Source organism: Colias eurytheme, chromosome 8 (genome assembly GCF_061535395.1).
Source record: "Colias eurytheme isolate Ceu_HAF_F1 chromosome 8, ilColEury1 Martin Lab GWU primary, whole genome shotgun sequence".
NCBI lineage: Eukaryota > Metazoa > Arthropoda > Insecta > Lepidoptera > Pieridae > Colias > Colias eurytheme.
This window is the reverse complement of record NC_142987.1, coordinates 6665284-6689774: the sequence shown is the minus strand read 5'-3', so window position 1 is coordinate 6689774 and position 24491 is coordinate 6665284. Positions and strand designations below refer to the sequence as shown.

The following is a 24491-nucleotide window of genomic DNA, read 5'->3' as shown; positions in this document are numbered from 1 at the left end:
ATGCCGCTTGAGTATATTATTTGACCACATTCGATTATTGTTCATTCCCACTTTCACCGCTGTAATCTAATAAATGGATAAACCGAATTGGATAAAAATATAACTAATATTTTTTCCCACATTCCCACTTTTACCTCTATATACCTAGGTATAATAAATGGATGAACCGATTTTGATACACTTTATCTAAGAACCAGCGTCGGAAAATATGCTGCCTAACACGCATCTAATTCGTATTACCTGTTAGCGAGCTACGGTGGCACAAACAGACAAACATAGCGGTCAAACACTTTTTGATGGTTAAAAATGGTTAAAAGGGGTTAAAAATATAATACGACATAATTTAAAGGACATTTTATGTATAAAATTTACCTAGAAGTAAGCATAATTCTAATTTGACCCCTTCCCCCCCTACTACCTCAGCTTACCCCCCCACCCTTGGGGACTTTCGATATGATCACCTGGACATTTATAAGGAATAATTACTGTAGCGTATAACAGATAACTTACGTTTTATCGTACACTGTATAGTGTACAATAGAATGCCTTTGCAAATGTTCGCCGTGAATACTTAAATGGTCATAACTTTTTTATTTACAAACCGATTAACATGAAATAAACACTTAATGTTAAATGAAGATTACCAAAATATATTAGTGAAAACCGCATCTAAATCGGATAAGCCGTTTCTGAGATTAGCGTGCACAAACATACAGACAAACAGACAAAAAAAATTATAACTACAGTTTTGGGTTTGAGATCGATTTAATAATAACCCCTGCTATTTTTTTTACATATTTTCATTGTACAGACATCACTTTTCTAGAATTTTATTATAATATGTATTGAATATTGATTGACCACGCGCAAGGTTACTAATTTCCACTACATCCTCGCGCAAATCGTCAATTTTTATGAACATTGAATCTGTAAATAAAAAAAAATCAAAAGATAAGTGTACCTAATTTTAATAAAAAGCTACTAACAAATAAAGTTTTATCAAGAACTAAAGTGACCTTCTTTGGGCGTATAATAGTCTTGTAAAAGTTATACATGATAAAAATAAAATTTCATCATTTTCTTATTTTGTCATAACTTTAACTAATTAAAACATTAGTCTAAGAGCGTATACGCACTATGCGGGTAGCCGCATTGCGGGTAGCCGTCCGGCTGACCGCAAGCACAATTATGTACGTAATATTCATTTCTATGCGCACTGTGCGGTCTGCGGTAGCCGCATCGCAGTGCGCATAGAAATGAATATTACGTACATAATTGTGCTTGCGGTCAGCCGGACGGCTACCCGCAATGCGGCTACCCGCATAGTGCGTATACGCTCTAACTATATAATTATAATAAACAATAAATATAAAAGCTACAACTTACCTTTTGTGGGAACGCAAGAAGGCGAAAATTAAAAAAAAGCCGAAGATTTTTAAAAATGTAACCAATGAACACAATCACTGTTATCTACTATTACCCAAAGAGAATACAAATACTACGTCTATTACCTATATAACTGTAACTAACATCAAATAATAAACATCTACCCTCACTTATAAAAATTTAGTATATTCACATGAAATATAAGCGCACCTGAAATTTACTCTGGGAAGATATGAATTATTTATTTAACTTTAAAAAAAACACAAACTCACCAACATCATAATATTTAAATTATGAATTTCCAAGGAGCGTTAATATTATGTAAATTGATTTAATTTTAATGAAATCTCATAGATGGCGCTGTTCTAAATTTGTCTTTATACTACTAAGATTCATTATACTGTTTCTCTGCCAAAATTACTTAAATGACGTAGTTTTTATAGTGTAAAGGTAGACAATAGCATGGCTTACTCAAAAACAACATTTAAACATGAGTCTTTATATTGTACGCTGTCGTAGTACACGGAATACGTAAGAAAAATAAAGGTTCACAGCTCCTCCCCCGAAGGTGATAGCATGATAATATGTATATAACAGCCTGACCCGACCTGTTAGTAATATTCATGCAAAATTTGAAGTAAATCCGTGCAGTACTTTCTGAGATTAGCCTGGACAAACATACAGACAAACAGACAAACAGACAAACAGACAAACCGACAAACAGACAAACAGACAAAAATTCTAAAAACTATGTTTTTGGCTTCTATATCGATTATAGATCATGGATTATGTATTCTTTTAAAAAAATATTCAATGTACAGTTTTGACTTTCCTACGATTTTATTATATTTCTCTATACAGCTATGGATTAAATTGTGTTGTTAAAATATAATAATAAGTGATGAATAAACTTTGTTCCAATGTAGATAAACAAAAAATAATTTTATATTGGGGTGATATTGGATAACAAATTCTTCGTATGTTGACGCCCTTAATAAATTGATACCTATGTGAACTTACATAATCTATATAATCGCAAAAACCTTGAGCAAGAGCCCGAGGATATTTGAATTTTTGGTCTTTGAATCCAGTATATTTCATGTAAATACGTAAAACTTGTTATGTCAAATGTCAAAAGTTGTGTTATAAATATTTTGTATTCAAGCGAGTTTTAAAGTTCAAATACATAATTAATATCCTATGAGAATACATGGGTATTGGGTATTATATATTTGATCTGAAGCAGATCTTGTTCCTGACACTATGTTAGGCGCACAGATCACAGAAACTATGGTTAGGCGTATAGTATTCGATTCGAATGAACAATTTTAATTAAGTCTGAAACGTCGATGTCCTATTGTATGGATGTACGTATACAAAAAATATAAAGCTCTTACTTCATATCCATTCAATCTTTAAAAAAATATATTTGAATGTAACACTGAAAAACTAAAAACGGGATCAAAACCTTTGGACAGACTTTGCGTATAACGAAAACAAAATAAGAATATATAAAATTTTGTTTGTGTATCTACTCATTGTAAAATTGAATGTAAGTTTATTTTTGGAATTCACTGTGACAATACATATTTATTTATTTTCATAGAACGATACAAGTGTATATGTATGGATTTGTTTTTTATTCTTGTAGAGTCCTGGAGCTATTTTATAATCAATGAGTCGGATATATGATTTGGCTTTGTATCAAATACAGTCTTATTAAACTGTCACCAATGTTTTCCTGGCGTGCGAACTACTGACAACATAAAAAATAACAGGGTCGTAAAAACGAGCTGTATTTTTGTTGCTCTTCATATTCTAACGGTGCATTTACATCAAACGAGCGAATGCTCATTTCTAATAGTCCAGTCTGTGGGGAAATGTAAAAGCCTCTGCTCTACAAAAGGTGGCGTAGAAAATGTTTTGAAACAATATTGTTTAGGTATGAAAGGTTAATAAAAATCCAAGTTTTCGACCTTGACGGACCCAGGCGCTAGCCGCCATCTTGAATTAAAGGTGCTAAAATTAGGTATATTTTAAATAACTTCTCAATTGTTTACTAAATCACAAAAGTGTCTATGAGGGGTTCAAAGAAGACAAAATTACCTACATTTTTTTCATACATGATTATTCTGTAAGTCTTAAAGGTAAAAAGTTACAAGCGACGGAAATAATAATATTTACAGAAATCATATAATTTTAATTTTGTTTAAAAATTGTGCAGCAATCTTTTTTATTCTTTTTGATGGCCCGGGCTGGTTAATGGTGGCTTCTTCATTATCGTCGCTGCAATTTTCTGTTTCATTGTCTGTATTTTTAGTTTCCAACCATGAAATTTTCTACGCCACCTTTTGTAGAGCATAAATACCTACAGACTGGATTATAACCCCACTATGTCAAATTCCTTTAGTGTAGGCGTAGAGCATTCTTTCGTTGCTCTTAGTGCGTTCGAAAAGAATGTGCTAATACTGAATACGAGTTTTAGTTTACACTAATGACTAAAAGAACACGAAACGATGCGCTTGCTCTAGCTCTAGCTCTTTGTTTGTTTGATGTAAATGCACCGTAAGATTATTCCAGTCTAGCCAGAAGAAAATATAAATATGTACATGTATTAAACGGATATTTGGTTTTATTATTTTGTTGTTTTTCCACCTTTGTGTTGATTGAAGATTGTTATCATTGTTTATTTATAAAAAGCAAAGGGAATGAAGGAGAAATACATGTGTTTAAATCAGGAGATAAAAAGACAACAGTTAAGGAATAAAATTTGGTATACCTAACTCTTCCTAAAATGTGTACTTACCTATCTTTATTATATATAATGAAGTACACTGTATATTAAAATCGTAATCCTATACCTAGACTACATGACGCTATTTGTTAACCCAACTTACGTAGTGTGTTATTGAATCCAGGAGAATTCTGAGCTTTCAAAGTACTCTAGTAGACATTACCGTCCGTCATCTAGAGGTAGCTCGTCGCGAAACTGAAACCTCTCGGAGGACAGATATGCCTTAAAAGTTTGTGGACGAGCGTTTTAATGTGGCGTTTATTTAATGGATGGAAGTCATTTTAGTTAGTTTGGTTTTATTTCAGGAGTGAACATAATGAAGTACGATTTTATTATGGTGGTCATTTTGTTGTATTATAATATGCTTATAGTTTTTTAGTAATTTATTCATTATCGTAGGTAAGAAAAGATAAAGATAGTTATAGGCACCTAGTTACTAATTTGCCAATTCTATAAAAATAGCATATTGTATATTACATTCATAATAATGTAAAATTCTCGAAATTCTTTAAAATAAAATTTGAAATGTAAATTGTGTTAAAAGCTGCACATTTACAGTATACTATTCATCTTATGGTTTCAGGTTATTTCGTCAACTTTCCGATCCAAAACCGAACATCAACAACATAAAATAAAAGAGATAAGTTTATTCAATGTGCTGTTAGACTAATCGTTTATCTATTCAGCACGTCTATATCAAACAAACGTCCACAAATACTGCATTGCTGTTAGATTTACGCTACGTTGATACAAATTGAAATTTAACAATAGACCTAATAAGTCGTAATAGAATAATGAACCACAAACTAATTAAGTTTTGTGTTAATGATCGTTATATTATTGTTACAGAATAATATTGATATAATACGTTATGGACGTTATGGTCTATAAGTTTTCAACTTTTTCAAAAATTAAAAAGAAAAAAATTCTAACAGAAGTGATTTAGGAAGGTTAAACGTTAACATAATTTAATTTTCTAAGTGGATTTTAAGAGCTTTAAATAAGCTGTACAAAAGAAAAGAAAAAATTCCTTTTGGCAATTTTGTCGTAGATACAAAAAATAATAGAGACAGCTATGCATTAAAATATCAATAAAATAATTGTTAGTTTAGAGTTAGAATTAGTATTGCAGGTATAATTGTTTCTTTTTGTGGACTAGCTATAGCTATTACTTACATCCTGCATAAGCGTACTCAACCGACATGAAGAGAGGTCAAGCAGAGGGTAAGAACATGTATAGTGCTTTGAATTTAAGCCTCAAACGCTTTAACTTTTAAGACGTCTTACTACGCAAGGTTACGTTTATTTTTAAAAACGTATTTCCTATTTTGAGTAATCTAATTTATCATTAAAATGTTTTATGTAGGTACTCTGCTTAAAATATAAATTTTAATCTACATATATTATTTTTCACATTATAACATTTTACATTTCTATAATAATCTATAATAAATGCGCAAAACATAATGCTTATGTGTGAAAACATGTGCATTATATTTGGATTTAGAATCATAACAAGTGTCGAACCAGACTTGAAAACATGCTTAAGCTTTGATAAAAGATTTATTTAATCTTCGAACAGTAAGCCAATTAAGCCGGGTTACAACGTATTGTTAATTAAAACAATCTAGGTATTTTGTTGTAAATAGTAAAGAAATAACGAAGCACTATTCATCGCTTTGTAATATTTTCTTATTAGGTCACGAGACAATACGATCGGGTTTAAATAGACTTGGTGGCTTCTCGGCATTGAAACAATAGTTGCATGAAGGTCTAAAAATAGTCATTCTAACAATACCTTCCGTCGCACATTTTCATAGAAGAATATGAATGGTTTTAAAAATATTTTTCTTTTTTAAATAAAGTTGTACGCTAGAGATAAAATCAAGATAAAATGAACATATTTTAACGTGTTTTATATAAAAGTAACATAAATGTAAAATTATGTATGTATTTTATAAAATGTTTAGGAGCGACATCAAATTTAAAAGCATTCGCCTGCGTGTATGCTTACTACGCGCGTATGTGCTTAATGACGCTTTTATTGTTTTCGTAGTGTGCAAAAATGCCTTATTTTATTTGCGTGTGCATTCTGACCCAGTTCGAAGACGCCGTGGGATCGCAGGAAGGGTTTACGGTTTTCAATATTTGTAACTCCCCGGGAACCTCCATAATATATCGTAAGCGAATAGTTTCAAGTTTTATCCCAAGTTATCTTGAGTGTTATAAAGTAGACAAAACGCATGACCTACTTTAACGTGAAGAGCTTATCGATAAGTACGTTATGTAATACTTTATAGCCTCTAGAGGACGTAATCTAGTTCGAGTGACTGGTATCCAATTTGTGCATGTTGTTGTGGGGCTTCGACCGCAGCCGTGGTAATTGACACCGGCACCGGAGCCGCGGTTTTAATAAACATTATAAACGACAACAGCTCCAAGCAAAAACGCTACTCGAAATTACACCACGTCGCATCGCCGAATATCCAATCTACTGAATGTTTTATTATCATTGTTCCGACTAGAGTGAGTCCAATAAAAATAACATAATTCACCGTCCCGATAGAACGGTCTTATAGGTTTAGTTTAGAAAGTTGGCATCTTGTGCATAGCGGTTATTTCGAGTTCCCTACATAGGCTACTGGACGGTACTTGCACAAAAAGAAGGCTCTATTTAACGAGCGGCGATTCGGAAAAAAGTGCTTTGAGCCGCAGCGCCAAGAACCGGATTACTATGGCTAGACTGAAAAACAAATTTACTACGATTTACGTACCGTAAACTCGTTAGTTGATGTGAACGAGGCGAGTTCGTGAATTAGGCGTGATTGACTTTGTTTCTTGTCGGCATAAACAGAGGGTCGAGTTTGTGTTGAAACGTAATTCGTAGAGACGTTAGTTGCGTAGAGTCGCAGCGAGAGAGAGGCGAGCTTATACGCAGGCTATAGAGAGGGTTCGCAGGTTCGTTCGAAAGAAGTGTCGTTATCACAGTCGCTGTTCGGCGGTCGGGCGGCGTGCTAGTTGTATGAGGGGTGCTCGAGTTCACTGCGCGGGCGGACTTCGTCTGAACTTTTTCGTACTTCGCGCTCTGAAACGGGACGCTTAGGTACCATTCTCGACTCTCTTGACTTATTGCGAATTCTTTGTAGAAAGTGAAACTGAACGATTGAGTCGTGATAACAGAATTGTGTAAGGATTTCATGTGATGATAAACCGAGTGACTGAGTGGAACGGTTTCATTTGAAAGTGAAAAAACTTTTTGGACTTGTTTCGATATCAGCTCAGTTTTGTATTTAAAACTGTGGCGTGATTATTGGAGCAGTGTCATAGTTTCCATTAACGGTAAGCGGATTTCATAACTTTTATTACAAATATATCGTCACGGAAAATTAAGTTTTAGTTAAGGACGTATAAAAAAGATTGCGGAGAGCACGCTGATGAATGCAAATTGCTTTTAGTAAGCTATATATTTTCGCAAGAAGCAGGGTCGGGGGAGCCACTTGAAGTATTCATGAGGAAAATAATAAAAAATGGAATATCATTGGGTCAGTATTTTCCGGCCTGCAATCAAATTATTTTTATACTTAAAGCATTTGTGATTCTACTTTTGTGCAGTTTTTATGTAAGCAGTGGAGATCTTTACAAAATATTTCCGCTTTCCAAACCGGTAGTAAAAATATAGGTACTTAAAAGCGCTTTTAAAAGAAGTCTATATTAATAAAAAAAACATTGGTTCTTTTTATGGAGAAAGTCTTGACCACAATCTCGTCTGATGTTAAGCTAAGATGTGGTCTAAGATGGTACGCGCTTCTAATAAATATTTTAATGTTACAAGATTTATGAGATATCTGTATAAACAATCAAAGACGTATCGTTCCGCTGCAGTAGCAATATCTCCTCACTAACCAGCGTCTACATATATTTTAATTAGGTAGTTTACGAGAATATAAATAATACTGTGCAATGCTTTCGAGATGCCTGTTATTACATAATACTATATACCGCTATAAAAAAGACAATTGCAGCTTTAGCTTCATAAAATATCACCGCGTGGCCGTGGTTTAAAAGCTTCTACTATATACATAAGCTTGTATTATGTTTATTTATATAAGTTGACTAGCTTCCGCCCACGACTTTGTACGTGCATCCCCATTTTTCCCCGTTCCCACAAGAATTTCGGGAAATCCTTTCTTAGCGGATGCCTACGTCCTAACATCTACCTGCATGCCAAATTTCAGCCCGATACGTCCAGTGGTTTGGGCTGTGCGTTGATAGATCACTATATCAGTCACCTTTGAGTTTTATATATATAGATTATTATGTAATATATAGATTATAATGTTCATGCCATTAATAAATAGAATGACAAAAAAAAGTATTTTATTATAGAAAAAGAAAATATAATGAAAACTGAATGTATTCAAATGTTTCACTTAGGCAATAGATCTAATTAAACATTCCTAGGCATGCAGTTACTACATAGTTTGTTGAAATTATTTATTACATTTCAAAATGTCTGCTTGTTATCTGTTAATTTGGGGTTTCTTACGTAAAATATTTTAGATTGCAACTGAGCAAATATTACAGCAATATTTCATAGTATATACATAACATTTAAAAAGTTACAGGTAATTAAATTATACAAGAAACACATAAAGATAATGGAAAGTATAATAAAGCTTTTATTTTTTAATACATTGCAGCCATAAAGTTTGTTATTAACTTATTAATTAATGCATACAGAAGTATTATGAATTTCTTACTTCGGTATGCAATTTTCAACTCTCTATGTTTATATTTTTGAATTTATTAAACATGAATTATAATTATTGTATTTACATTTTTTTCGAAACCTTAACTTAACATTAATGAAGGATTAAAAAACAATATTTTGCTTCGATTTCTTTTACCTACTTAATTACATTTTTTTTTAATTTAACGATTTGAGAATACTCACATTTTGGCATAAGTACCTACCTGTTTTTCACTTTGAGTAACAGTACAGAAGAAGAATATTCTTTTAAGAATAGGGAAAGTGGAAATGGACAAAATACCCATAATATGTAAATAATTAAAATACCCTTATAAGTTTGAAAATTAAAGGCTTCAATTAATAAATAACTTCTAAATATCACCGGTTGGAAAGTGAACAAAGTTACGGTCAGCGGCATAAGCCAGCGGGAAATAAAATATTTTATTTTTCACGAGGTGTTTTTGCCGTGTGAAGGTGTTCATTCGAAAACCAACGGGTAACCGCCAATTTAACGAATGAAAATAAACATTTTCACAAAAATTCAGCGAAATAAGTAACATATTATAAAAGTTTTGAGCAAAGTAGAGCAAATTTACAGGTATCGTAGAAAAATTATGATCATAAATTAAAAATTAATAGTGAGAGAAAAAATGTTAAAATTATATTCGTATCAAAGCTCCTTATATAAAAGTCGAACATATGACATGCAACAATGCAGTCATATTTATAGGATTATAATTATTCCACCTAAGACAAGATGGTAAGGAGTTAAGAATCTTTACTCTCATTAGAAATACGCATCTATTCCTTAAATTTAATATCATCAAGGCCATAAATTCGACATGGCTTGTTTTTGGCTAATTATTCAAAATTATCATTGCAAATTTGAGCGTTCTGCATCAATAGCGCTGCCTTAAACTTACCATAATAAAGGGTTGCTATAAAATATGTAAATTGAATAAAAGTACATTTTTCGCCGTACTTTTAAAAAATACAGATGTTAACTTAAGTGTATCTATAGATTGGATTTTTGTGAGCTTTTATCTTTTTTGGCACAAGAATAACATTCGGAGTCATAAGATTGTAATAGATTTTTTTATATAGAATTCTTTCAATCTATTTCTTTGTTATTTATATTTACATGACTGCAATTTCGCAGTTTTTCGGTTTTGATTTTACGCAGACCATCGTTATTAATCTAATTCGTCGCAAATGACTGTTTCAAAAATAAAAGATAATTAAGTAAAATAATTAAATAATACGACGATGCATATTCAAGTCTTGATTCGACACGAGGATTTACACTCATTGCGTTTCATTTAAACCATTAATTATGTTTTTACCCATCACTATTTCATTAACAATACCCAGCTCGGTTACGCAAAAAATAAATAATTATCTTAAATCACTTCGATCTAATCCAAAGAATCTCAATTCTAATCAAGTATAAAAAAATGTTGATTCATTAGTCTATTTAAATATGCATAATATTATGGTCTGCCGGTTTCGATATGATCATGTTATTATGTCTTTTTTGTTCTCAATGTCAATTAAGTTTTTAATGATAAGTATGACCGCGGGTAAAGAGTTGTTAAACTGTTTCATTCATGCTGTCTGTGAGAGAATAATTACCTATGCATATAATATTAGCACCGTGTAGTCGTTTTGTGTTTATAAAAGTAGATCAACTTTCGTCTCTATGAGTTTAACGGTAAATAGAACGTTTGAAGCATCAATGAGATTTAGAATATACGATGTTTATTATCTTCATTTTTTTAATTTCATATTAGACTCAATAAGGAAGAGATTCTCATTTGGCCTTATTTGAATTACTGTCTAGAGTAGGCTTATGTATTCTCAAAATTGTGATCATTGCGATTAATGATTATGGAACGAAAGAGGGAAAGCGAAATGTTTTTATTGTTGAGCTTACAAAATAATTAATTTTATCGATAGGTAGGAAGTAGTAGGAAGCGTGCTTGACGCTTCCCAAAACTTCAGCGCTTTGTGGTAACATTCCTAATGTTAGAAAATAATAAGCCTAAAGTATAAGTTTTTAATGAAGTCAGTAAGTCACATAATAATCAAGCATATACAAATTGTCGAAGAATATTCGAGAGTAATCTGTGTCTAGTATAACTTCTTAAAACAAACGAAAAGCTTCAACGTATTCCATGTAATAAAAATTAGAAGGCATGAGTTTCAGAACAAAAATTCCAATACTAAAAACAAAGTAAGGTAATGTGCATTTGTAAGTTTATAACGAGCTAGCCACGGGCTCAAAGATAAAAATTAATTTATTTTTAGTGCAAGTTTCGATGGCGCAAACTCATAGTTCTGTCTGTTGTTGAAAACAATAGTTTTTATGAGAAAAAATGCTTTAGGAAATATTTAAAAGTAGACTTACTGTTATTATGTCGATATTGATACTGGAAGTCGTGGTTGAATGGCTTTGTAACTGAAAGAGAATTTTCTATTCGAGAAAATGTTAAACTTAATTTATCAATCACGAAATTTATGCAATTCTACTTAATTATTTATATCAACAATGTATTTATAAGTAAAGTTAATAATAGTCAATGATATTATTAGATATACAAACAAGAAGATAATAATCATATTATATCGACTTCATATAAGTTACTTATGAAACACAAAAAATATCGCTCACAAACTAAACACCATTTTGTCCCTTTATTTTACCAAAGACCATCTTAAAATACATATCGCGTATTCTTTACGTGACAAAAGTTTCATTCCACGCAGTTCCTCGTGCTCTTAGCCTTATTGAGTGTCTTATACGATTCCATTATAAACATAATAGCCACACATGTACATACATTGTGTTTGTTGCCCATATTATGTAGTATTTATCCTGGCATTTTACGCTAAGTGTCCTAAAAATACTTCAGTATCCTGGACACGACGTGGCCAGGGCGAGAGATGAGATTAATGACAGGGGAGGGACGTCTTAAGCTTACTGGCATGGGCTCACACCGATAAGGACCTTGCCGTGATTCTAAGCTATAAAACACTTTTGTTTTACCTCAAATCTGAATTAATCATAGACGCGTTGATATATAAGATTAATAGCTCAAAAATTAGGTTTCCAGATTAATTTTTTAAAAGGTACTTTAGACCGGTAAATTAAATACGGAACGTTAAATCACTGAAATAGATGTTGAATGACGTTGTACCCTACACTTATCTAATTGAGGGCATGCAATTAAAATGCATCCGTTGGAGGCATTCAGTGAATATAGTCGAAAATGGAAAAAATCTCAATTCAATATGCACTTAATAAATATACCTGTATATTTTTATTGGTGTATATTTTGTGAATAGCAAAATATATCAAGATATTTCCTTTTCATAGAATCGAACAGTTAAAGATATTCTTAAATATAATTCTCATAACATTATAAATACTCTTATCGAAATAGTGGTGTAATATGCCCTCAACCTTATCAGTTTTCCCATCTGACTTTCCACGCATTCGATTGTCCTGATTCGCTCTGAATCGAATATGTTACCACTGACCTTTTATACCCTAGGGGTATGAGCGCGTCCAAATGTGGCTTATTTTAACTTTGTTCGGAATGTTTGTTTAGAGTGTGTTTACAAATGTTAATGGTTAATTAAATATTAATACATCGATAATCAAGATAATGTGTTGTTCAGTACCAACTCTAAATGAGACAACTTGAATGAAAATGAACGGACATTTTTCATAGAGCAATTATTTTTATTTTAGAATTTTATTTAGAATGTATCTTTATTTCGGTGTTTTTTAAATTGAGTTCTACTCTATTTACAAACGTAATCAAAATTATAACAAACAGGAAAAATAAAATATTGAATTTATACTTCCATGGTAACGGTTGCGTAACTAATCTAATTTTTGTGAAGTCGATAAAACAAAAACAAATCCTCCCGGCTATTTTCACAACGAAATTTACCCGGAAACTAGAAATTCGACCTCTCTTCTCTTCACTTTTAAATAATTAGTCATTTTTCTTTACACTTTATATATTTGCTTGCTTCCTTCTCAATACAAGATATAATTTAATTAAACATCTGGTAGATAAGTTGACGTAAACAGCTTTAAAATACCTACTTGTAACAGTAAAATGTATTTGTCTCTAAGTTTGTAAAGCAACAACGTAACATGAAGTCACGATTTGCTAAGAACTGTAAGATTACACTTTCGGTTTTGCACTATTGGCTCCTGACGCCTATAAATCGTATTTTCTTATGACACCATTACGTAATGATAGGTTAATGGTATTTCAAAATTTCTTTAGCCCTATAACCTATAGCGTAGAGTAAGATTAAGAACTAATTGTAGTAAATTTTTGCCTGCAGCGATGGCACAATGTGTAATTGAAGCAACGATAGATGTATTGAGACGTGTAATGAAAGGTATCGGACGGAGACAGAACGACGGACCGTTACCGAACGTGCCAGAATAACCAAATACAGTTACCGAGACATGACATACCATTGATTAATATTGTAATCGACGATATTCGAAATTATCGACATCAATGGATAATTGATTGCAATCGAACGCCTGTAAAAATCATGTTTTTAACAGAACCAACAATTTTGCCAGATATTCAGCTTTCACGGAAATTTTATGAGTTAAAATATGAAGTACTCTGAGGCTTCGATATGAATAAATTTTGAATAAGTAGGTATCAGGCGTACAATTGTGTTGTTGATGAAAAGCTTTTTTTAAATATTCAATTCTTTTTGAGAAAACGTATACGTAATGATATTCACAAAATGTTTTATCATATATTTATAAGCTTCGTTAGACTGCTTAGGTTTTATTTTGTTCTTTGTCAAGTATAGTTAAATATCAGCCTTTTCTTAAAAAAATGCTGATTTTTAAGAAAAGGCTAGCACTGAGAAATTGTTTAGCTTGTTAATAAGATATTTTTTGCTATAATTTATACCATAACTACAATAGGTACCAAGGTACCATACCATTATAAAACCAATATACTGAAATAAAATCATCGCAAGAAGTGTTATTCGATTGGAAATGTTAAATACACGTTTCTGAATAATGTTACACAGTTTGCAGTACAAATGCGGGGCAAACGCAGTTTGATAGACGTTACATTTGCTTGATAGCTCCGCTTACAGTGCCGATCTAACCAAGCCGGCTTATTCTAACTAATGCCAATAAAGGGGCCGGTCCCTTTTTCACCTGACTGCTTATTAATTTCCATTTGATTTGATGGATTCTATAGAGCGTTTGAATGTCAGTTGCTGATAAGTGTAGTGGAACTATTGAGGTCCGTTGTAAGCGTTTTCCAGGATACAATAATGGTTTTGAGATGATCTTCATGAAGATGTATGGATTGGTCGTATAATTGGATTGTTAATATTGAAATGTTTAAATTTACTTGGCGGCTGTCATGTGCGAAATATTATGTTTTAAAGCCCTTAAATTAAAGAAGGTGTAGTTAAATTTATTCATAAATTACATATTTTTTATTGTTGTAACTTTATTAAAGACTATTGTTTGCACATTTAGTGTGGATTAGGCTTGTATTTATTACGCTAACTTATATTACTTTAGCTTATCCATCAATGTGCAACTGTGTGTTGAAAAAAACATTTATAAGGAAGATTTTTTAACCGTTCGCATCAATATATTGTAAAATAGAGTTAAGTGTCCATTAGTAAAGCATGTCTATGACACAGTCAATTTTAGTGCGTAGTAAAATTTAATAACGAGGCCGGTGCGCTTAATGCGGACTTGTAACATCATGTGTTTATGGTTGTTCCTCGTTTATAGACCGTTTACTTACTAGGGAGTGTTCTCTCTCCGTTGTCTATTTCACTTTCGCTCTTTTGAATATTATACCGCCAACTAGAAATCCAGGCTTAATCATGAAATAATCGTTCTATTAATACGATCGACGTGACGAGCTTTTAATGTGATTTAAGCGCTTGAATCTTTGGTTACGTATGTATCTTCGATTTAAAACTCGAGGCAAATATCTTCGGCTTGGCTGATGTTAATTTGATTTGGTATGGCTTCCTTGCTGTTAAGTGAAGTCTAAGAAATAGATTCTTAGAAATAGGTGGGTAGTTCTTTTGCGTCATTGCGTAGGAGTTATATAAATTACTTTTCGATATGTACTTATTTTTTATATTTTATCAACCACTAGGTATAAGAGACACAAAAAAATAATCTTCAAATAAAACAGTTGAATACATAAGAGTATGTCCGAATCATATATATATATATATACTTGTGTTATTAAAATATGCATGGAAATTGAAATGCAGTCAATTAATGAATGACAGAACATTCTTCGCTATTTTAATCGGTTTGTTTTTAATTTCGGTCGCATAATCTAGCTATGCAGATTTGTTTTACAATATGAAAAACAAAACATAAAAAATGAATTGCCAAACAAAAGCAGTGACTCACGTTCAATTGAATTTATAGCCAATTATATTTTGAATTATCATGTGGTTATTTTGTTATTTTGCTATCACGATTGGTCTTTTAAAGTCGACCGGTTCATGGTCGAAACTCGAAACACAGAGGTTGTGTGTTCATTCAAGATTGATTCATCTACATGTATTTTATAATAATTATGGACATAATAAAGATGTATTTGAATTTTATTCATTTGTATCTGTCTTAATTGCATTCTTACAATTTAGTGTATACTGTATAGTATTATGGATGGAGGGAATAAATTAAGTCTAATTTTTGATGCGTATCTGGTGTAATATTAGAATCTTCAAGCTTCTGCAATGTAATAAAACTGTAACCTAAAATTCGAAAAGGTTGTTAACAACGTTTGTTAATTTTGCAATTCTTCTCCTTGATAGCATAATGTGAATCATAGCAATTTTACGCATTCTTTCGGTTAAACATGTAATATAAAAGGTCATACGCTCTACCATTCTTGTATAATCGTTGTCGTGAGTGATCTTCACGAACATGTGACCATAATAATAGTCAAGTACAGCAAGATGTTCTAACACTTTGATTGACATTCAGCAATGCAATTATTATTTTATAATTGCGTTCATGTACATAATAAAGTACATTCTAGATGTGTATTTTTAATAATACATGATGAACGAAGATTTTGTGTGAAGAATTTAGTTGTTTGTTATTTTGCTTTTGTTTACTCATTTTTATGCCTTTGGAACGTAAATGTCACTTCATTGGTTTTTATTTTATTTTTAAATTGTATCTAAATTGCAGGTTTTATTATTATAATTGCGTGCCCTTGCCTTGTCATAAAATAAGAAGTTGCTCTATAGGAAGTTATGTAGACGCATCAATAAAATTATTCGCAGGTATCGTTTTGTAAAAGAAATAGTGAATAGTTAGATTTAAAATCGCTTTGTAATCCATAAGCGTTCAGAAACCCAACGTCACACGATCGGGTAATTCAATCAAGTATTCCGTTTAGATTCCAAACGTATCGGATTGGTTAACAAACGCAATGTACACTGTCAGTACTTCTAATAATGCAGTTGGGTACATCAGAGCTAATTAGTGGGTAAAATCTAGTTGATCTAAAATTGCCTGATAGCAGTAAATTTGTGTCGGTTAATGGAATATCCACGTCACGGCTGCCGGATCGCGTCCATTGGGAGTACGTACATGGATTATAGCATTATTTACTTAGTTACAAAACGTATTTGGTATGTTGTTTTGGGTATTTCTTAAATAGCGTAATGTACAGATAGGTAATGTAAAAATTTAATGAGTTTGGTTTCTTTTTCTGGGGCAGTACTTTTGAATTAAAATATTTTAGACTTGTTTTTGCTTTTTAGTGATAGGATGATTGAAATATACATTTAGATTACTGTGTTTTAGAGGACCATGTGATATGTCTAAGATATGATTTGTTACATGACATAGAGTTTTCTCCATAGGTATTAGTATTGATATTAAACATCCAGTTTTATATTTTTATTACTCTTATTGTCACAAGCACTGCCTGTTTTTAAAACGAACTATAGTACAAGGTTAATCAATCCGTGCACACTACTAATATACTCGATATTTACTCCGCATTAGTTTGTTTTAGAAAATACTCAATCCGATCCGCCACTTACTCCGCGGCCCTCTGTTCCCTAACCCTCATATTAATAGGATTACTTTGTAAAGGCACCTCACGCTCTGAAGGATTTAGTCATGTATTTAACCGGAACTCCAATCTGGCTTCAGAAAGTCTCGTAGTACTAGTACTGCTTTGTTGAAGGTAGTTGATGATATCCTGTCTACCCAGGATAGTGGTAGTGCATCTATACTTACACTCCTCGATTTTTCACGTGCTTTTGACTCTCTAAATTTATCCCTCTTGATTAGTAAACTTTCCTATTATGGCTTCAATGACTCATCGCTTCAGTGGTTCGAAAGCTATCTCACCCATCGCGCTCAGAAGGTTGTCATCACAAAAAATGATGGTACATCTTCTTTTTCATCGGTACTGTCGGTTGCGCGCGGTGTTCCACAAGGTTCAATCCTTGGGCCCCTTCTCTTCACCATCTACGCTGCGGACATAACTGAGTGTATTAAACATTCAAATTATCACCTTTACGCGGACGATCTGCAGGTGTACGCGCCAATAAGTCGTGATAATCCCTCGGAGTGTTTAAATGGGTTGTCGCAGGACTTGGATCGTGTTTCTACATGGGCTTCTAAGAACTCATTGATACTAAACCCCAACAAGTCCAAATTTATGGTAATTGGTTCGAAGCGGCAGGTGAGATCCATCAAAGATTTGTGTTTATCCTTATGTATAGACAACATTCCAATCGTTGAAGTAGATGAGGCTAAAAACTTAGGGCTACTTTTTGACAACAATCTTAATTTCGAAAGTCATGTGCTGGACACTGTTCGTAACTGCTTTTATCGTTTGAAAGTGATTTACAAACTTCGTCCTTTCATAACCACTGATCTTCGTCTACTTTTGTGCGAATCAATTGTTCTTTCTAAACTCAATTATTGTATAAACACCTATGGGCCATGCCTTCTTCAGCGATCACAACATTTGATTCAAAGAATACAGAATGCTTGCATTAGATATTGTTTCAATGTTCCACCTAGATCTCACATCACTCCGTTTCTGAATTCATCAAATATTCTGAATATGAAAGGTAGACAAAAATTATATCTGGCTTGCTTCCTATTTGACCTTTTGAAGACCAAACGCCCTGCTTACTTGTTTGACAAGCTAACGTGGCGAAAGGATCGTGGTTGTAACCCAATTAGATTCGGTACCAATACTTTATCTATTCCAAAACATAGAACAATGGCTTTCCGCGGCAGTTTCAAGTACTGTGCAACAAAATGTTGGAACGACATTCCTCCGCCCATACGCAACATTTGTTGTAAATCAAGATTCAAAACTGTCTATCGAGACTACCTTCTAGGAATACAAAAATCAGTTCCATAATTTTGATATATTTATTTATTTTTTCTTAGTTTATTTTTGTTCATTTGCACAGTCTTTCCGCCGTAAGGCGTAAGCCCACAGAGTTATCTACACCTTCTGTGGAATGCTTGTTGGTTCCTGAAGTTTATTATTATTTCTTATATTGTGTATTTCCCTTTCATTTGTGTACCTATATGTTTATTGATATTGTATACTATAATTTTATAAATATTTAACCTTTATCTCCCTTGCTATCCATTTATTTAAGTATATTTTAATTTTCTGCCCTCAAGAGGCATTGGCAGAATATCAGCGTCCGGGTTTCTTTAAAAAACTCAGACATTTATGCTGAGCCAAGGCCTGTTCGTAGAACGCAGTGCACATTAACGGTTTAATTGTTATACTTTTAATATTTCTGTGTGTATGAGTGTTTTCTGTATTGTTTACTGTTTTTTATCTTTTGTGTTTTATTTGTAAGTGTGATTGTGTTCTATGAATAAACGTTTTATCTATCTATCTATCTATCTATCTATTTAAATGATTTTTGCATGCGGCATTTTGACGTCCGACCCTAACACCTTTTGCGCAGGAAGAGTAGGTATAATTAGAGCTCTACGCTCTGTTTTTCGATGAGCAATGAATATTAATAAAACAGTCGAAACCGAAGGGCGGTGAAAGGGAAAGTGTCTCTCCGAAATATAATTAAGTTACAATTTAAATTACGATCCCCCTTATTGATTTAAAGGAAATGGTACCGTTTTTACAGAATTAATATACATTTTCCTAGCCTTACGTAATTTAAGGGCAGATAGATTAGGTGATCTATTTTCGTATTAAATTAAGGTTAACAAATTTCAATCAAAATATAATACAAATAAATAAATGATATATTCTTTTTGTGATCTTCAGAATTCTGAATTCTATACAAGTAATTTGAAGGACTCCAAGCCGAAATGAAATATGAGAGAAAAATAGTGTGTATTTTCGGGCTCATTTATGAATAACCGCCGATGAAACAATGATAAATGGGTTAATATTGATGTCACGCCAGGTGAGAGATTAAATCGATTGTGCAAATATTGAAATTCAATCGAGTTTTCCAATATGAACATAACACGCTGCTCAAATAAAGATATCCACATTCAGTCGAATCACACAACTCTTGGTTTGCTTGATTTTAATCAAAAGTTTCGATTGGACTGCCTGCTATTCGGTTGAGTGCAATCGAGGAGTATGTTCCGCTCACAAGCCTGCCACTATAGACCGGTTTTAATGGCTTCAATGGAAATGTGTGCGTTCAATCTAATACCTATTTGCTCCTTCATAATTGTTGGAAGTTTTAGACGTGTGGCTGAACAAGACGGAGTCCCGTCCGTATATCCCAATCCATTCCATCTGCTACAACGGGACTGCATAAGTTGTTAGAATTTCGCCGCACCGAATGTTCGGAACAAACTTGAAGTTTGGTTGATAAAAACATTTTTTTATGAATTATGAAACATCATATTCCTAACTTTAGACATCAATTAACCATACAATTTGACCAGCAATTTTCAAGAAGACATTTTTGTTGGGGACAAAAGAAGTTGGCAATGAAAAATTATGGTAAATCTCAGGGGATCTACACTTGAGTGAAATAAAAATATAAATTGTTCTCGAAGTGGGATAGCCGCTCAAATTAAGCACCTGAATAAATTGTGTGATAATCCGCAGCAGTCGTTTAATGCTTTATTTTAGGGAGCCTCGGCGACGGTCGCGGGTCGAGGAGAACAAACGGATAAGATAATGATTACTCTCATTTCATTTACTTCTCCTTGATCCTGGTAATTGAGGAAATCAAGCCGAAGTGTGATAAGTAGAGTGTTATTAAAGTGGTAATATCAGGAGCCTCTTAACCGAACAGGATTATTTCAACACGTTGGCATGAAATCCAGAATACTGGTAGAATATGTGAATTGTGTTCGAAATTCGAGCCTACCAAAGACGCATAGCCCTAACAATTTATCTTCCTATTTTACATTTCCATCTAGATCCTCAATCCCCAGTGTGAGGCTGGAAATACCACAAGTAATTGTTATTTGGTCGGTATGTATCCCTCACTACAAACAGACGCGCCTCACCGTTATTTTGCCCATATATAACACGATTTTATAATGATAATCAAGTTTAAAATAATCTCATTTCGTTAGGCAACAAAAAAGAAACGTGCTATGTGACGTCATATTTGGTACATTTGAGAGTACAAATTTATATGAGCACAAAAATACTAGATATGAAAAACTGCCCGTTTGATCTAGCTTTCCCACAGATAGACATGCACTCACAATCTATTTAGAGAGTTTAAACAACCGGCTTTACCTCTAAATAGAATGCAAATGAAATATCCGCGAAGCACTCATTCATGGAGGAAAATTTGCTGAAAAGCACCAAAATCTTTTCCGAATATTCCGACAAAAATGGAGGACTCGTGAGCGGCAGTGGTTTTAATTTATATTTTTCTCCCTTCCCGAGCGCGGGCAGAGTTCATAATGGACACAACATTAGTTCTGCCTACTTCGGGTGAAAGCTTTCAGAGCTTTTCGACTCATCTTGTGTTAATATTCCTGTTAGTCAAGTGCTCTTTAGTGCATCATATCCGTTTGTGTTTTGCTTTTATCGACTCACACTTTTTGTACTCACGTTCATGGCTAATGTTAATTATGGCTTTACCCTATGTAACAGTCTTTATATTTTGGCTCTTTGAACCATTTTAAATATGATGAAGTCTATTCAATTTTGCATTAAGTTAATTTAGAGAAGTGCAAAATTTAATTAATTTTTGATTAAGAAAAAGGTAAGTCGTCATCAAGAAATTTTCCGGACTTAACTGTATGAAAAATTTTCCAAAGAGAAAGTTGTTTGTGCATTTTACATATAGGCCTAATAAACGTCGGATATGGTTGTTTCTGGCGTGTCAAACTAGTATGTTATGCAGGCCATACTATAAGCTTATAGAAAAGCTGTAGGGCCGCATTTTTGTAGGTTTCACTCTCAGGCACTTTCGCTTCAAGGTACACAACCCGTTTAGTTCCTAAACATTTAAATATTTTATGTTAATCTTTAACTGGTTTGTTTCGATTTTCGTTCACTTTCTTCTTATGTTTGAATAATTCTTAGTTGTGCACTATGTTTCAAGTTTAACAAGTGGGTTTAAAAAATCGTTAATATTCTATGATCGCAAGTTTACGTAAACGATAACTAAAGTTAGTTGGTATTATATAATGCTTTCTAAATAATGTTACTTTCACTGCATTTATAATCATTATAAAACTCTCGTTTTGTATTCAATTGACTATTTATTGAACTGAAGGATACTTTAATCAAATGGTTTCTCGTTTTGAATTTAACACAAGTGCACTTAGTAGATTTTTAGTTATTTGATATTTGTGTTCCTAATTTGGATATTTAATATTTTTTTTTTTTTTTTTTTATGGTAACTCCAACAAAAGAGCGGGCGACTCACATCCTGGAAGCTCGCCGCCGCCCATGAGCGTTCGCATTGTCAGAGACTTTACGAACGCTTTGTTGGCTTTTTAGGAATTTGTAGGCTTTCTTCTTGAAGGTGGCCAAGTCAAAGTGATTAGGAAACACCGAAGCAGGTAACTTATTCCACAACAGCGTGGTTCTCGGTAAGAAGTGTCTCGAGAATCGCACTGTAGACGAGCGCCACGCATCCAGGTGGTGTGGATGGTACTTCAGTTTGTGTCGTGCAGTGCGGTTGTGGAATTGCGCGGATGGTATTAGTCCAAAAAGCTCGTCAGAACACTCTCCATTGTATATCCGATAAAATACGCACAGCGATGCAACATCACGCCGCAGTGCAAGCGGATCCAGCCGATCGGTGAGCTCGGGTTGGTTGACGATTCGAGAGGCTCGACGTTGAAGGCGGTCAAAAGGAAGTAGCTGGTATTGGGGTGCTCCAGCCCAGAGATGAGAACAGTATTCCATATGTGGCCTAACTTGGGCCTTGTAAAGTTGTAGGCGATGAGCTGGCGTGAAATACTGTCTCGCTCTTGCGAGCACCCCTAGCTTCTTTGAGGCTAGTTTAGCCTTGTCTTCCAGATGACCCCTGAACTGAACGTCGCTCGCAATGTCAACCCCGAGGATTCCGATACAAGGCGTGGGCTTAAGGAGAGTGTTTTGAAATTGGGGCGCAACGTCAAAAGGCTTCTTTTTCGCGGTGAAAGCGCAGACTTGTGTTTTTGAGGGGTTGAACTCGACTAAGTTACTCTGCCCCCATATCGAGATTTCATCGAGCGATTTCTCAATTTTTGACACAAGTTCCTTTCTGTGCTGGTCCAATTGCTCCTGAGAGATGTTTGCAAATCCGGTATATGAAATGAAATGAAATGAAATGAAATGAAATGAAAATGAAATGAAATGAAATGAAATGAAATGAAATAACTTTATTATGGACATAATATTATGAAAAAAAAAGATACAATATAGATGAAAAAAAAGGAACTTAAAAAAAAAAAATACATATGCCATAATTAGGCCAACCACTCAGTGTGTCATCACTGATTTTCAGTGGCCGCCTTAGGATGTCTTATTGACAGTGGATGTATTTCCGTTCGGTATGCAAACTGTATTAAATATAATTTAATCGATATATACTTTATAAATATAATAAGTAAATGAATATGAATAATATACGTATATTGTGTATTAAATTAAATTTAAATTTGTGCACATAAAATTTAATATACTTACATTTAAATAATAGTCATTAATATAATATATTTAGATATTGATACATACATATATATATGAAATTTGTATAAGTGAGTGTATACATATTTTGAAACAAAAAACTAATCAATAAAAGGAATGGGGTTAAAATTTCTGATTGCGCTTTTGAATGTCGAGAAGATAAGACTTCAGTTTGTTTTTAAAAGAGAATACGCTTTGTTGGGAACGAATAGGCGGCGGTAGGTCATTCCAGCATTTTGAAGCTTGAAATCTAAAACTCCCCCTAAATGCGGATGTTCTGTGAAGAGGTATTTCTAATAGAGAACCTGCGTGACGAGTCTGGTAGGCTGTATTATGATCAGCCAGCCATTTCAGTTTATCGTACAAATACACAGGCACTCTGTACTTTAAAACATTAAATAGGAGCGTAGCCAGGTGCACGTGGGTACGGTACTCCATTTTTAGTGAATTGTTATTTGACAAAAATGGTGTTACATGATCACGGTAGGGTATTTCGTAACAAAAACGGGCACAGGTATAAGTGGCATCACCCGTACTATCGTCCGCATAACAATGTATATCGCGTATTCGTAACATATCATTGATGTGCAAGAGGAATAGCGTAGGCGATAACACGCACCCCTGTGGGACACCAGCATTCACAGGCATGAGTTTTGAGCATGATCCGTCGACAACGACCTTGATGCTTCTTGCCGTGAGAAAGCTCGCTATCCATTTGCAAAGTCTCTCAGGGAGGCCGTACGAAGGCAACTTGGAGAGGAGCCCCTTGTGCCACACCCGGTCAAATGCTTTCGCTACATCTAAACTAACCGCCATGGTTTCCCCCTTACTCTCGATTGCAGACGCCCAACGATGTGTTAGATAAACTAAAAGATCACCGGCTGAACGGCTGCGACGGAAACCGTATTGATGGTCGCTTAACAGCTGATGATCTTCTAGGTACCGCAACATCTGGCAGTTGATGATAGATTCCATCACTTTTGAGAGTAAGGAGGTAACAGCAATCGGCCTGTAGTTTTTTGGATCAGAGCGTAAGCCTTTCTTGGGTATTGGGTGTATCAAGGCGGTTTTCCAAGAGCCTGGGACAGTGCTAGAGGTGTAAGAGCACCGGAACAAACGCGTTAGGACTGGAGCCAACTCAGGAGCACAAGTTTTTAGGACAATAGCAGGGATCTGATCTGGCCCACTTGACTTGTTTACGTCGAGAGAAGAAAAGGCTTTACGCACAGCACGTTGGGTGAATTTCACATCTGGCATGTTGTTATTGCAGTGTGGGATGGTAGGTGGTGCCCTTCCTTCATCGTCCAAAGTCGAATTCGACGCGAAGAGGGAAGCCAACGTATCGGCTTTCTCTCCAGCAGTGTGTGCCAAAGTATCG

The 24491-nt window shown here is 33.9% G+C and overlaps 1 protein-coding gene across 4 annotated transcripts in view; it reads left to right on the top strand.

The window, feature by feature from the left end:
• The first annotated feature begins 7154 nt into the window (after positions 1 to 7154).
• Positions 7155 to 24491, top strand: part of IRSp53 (Insulin receptor substrate 53 kDa) — a 127635-nt gene continuing 110298 nt past the window's right edge. For all 4 annotated transcript variants that reach the window (XM_090104692.1, XM_090104691.1, XM_090104693.1 and 1 more), the window contains exon 1: positions 7155 to 7519. The gene's annotated coding sequence lies outside the window, so the exon portion shown is untranslated. The remainder of the gene's footprint in view (positions 7520 to 24491) is intronic.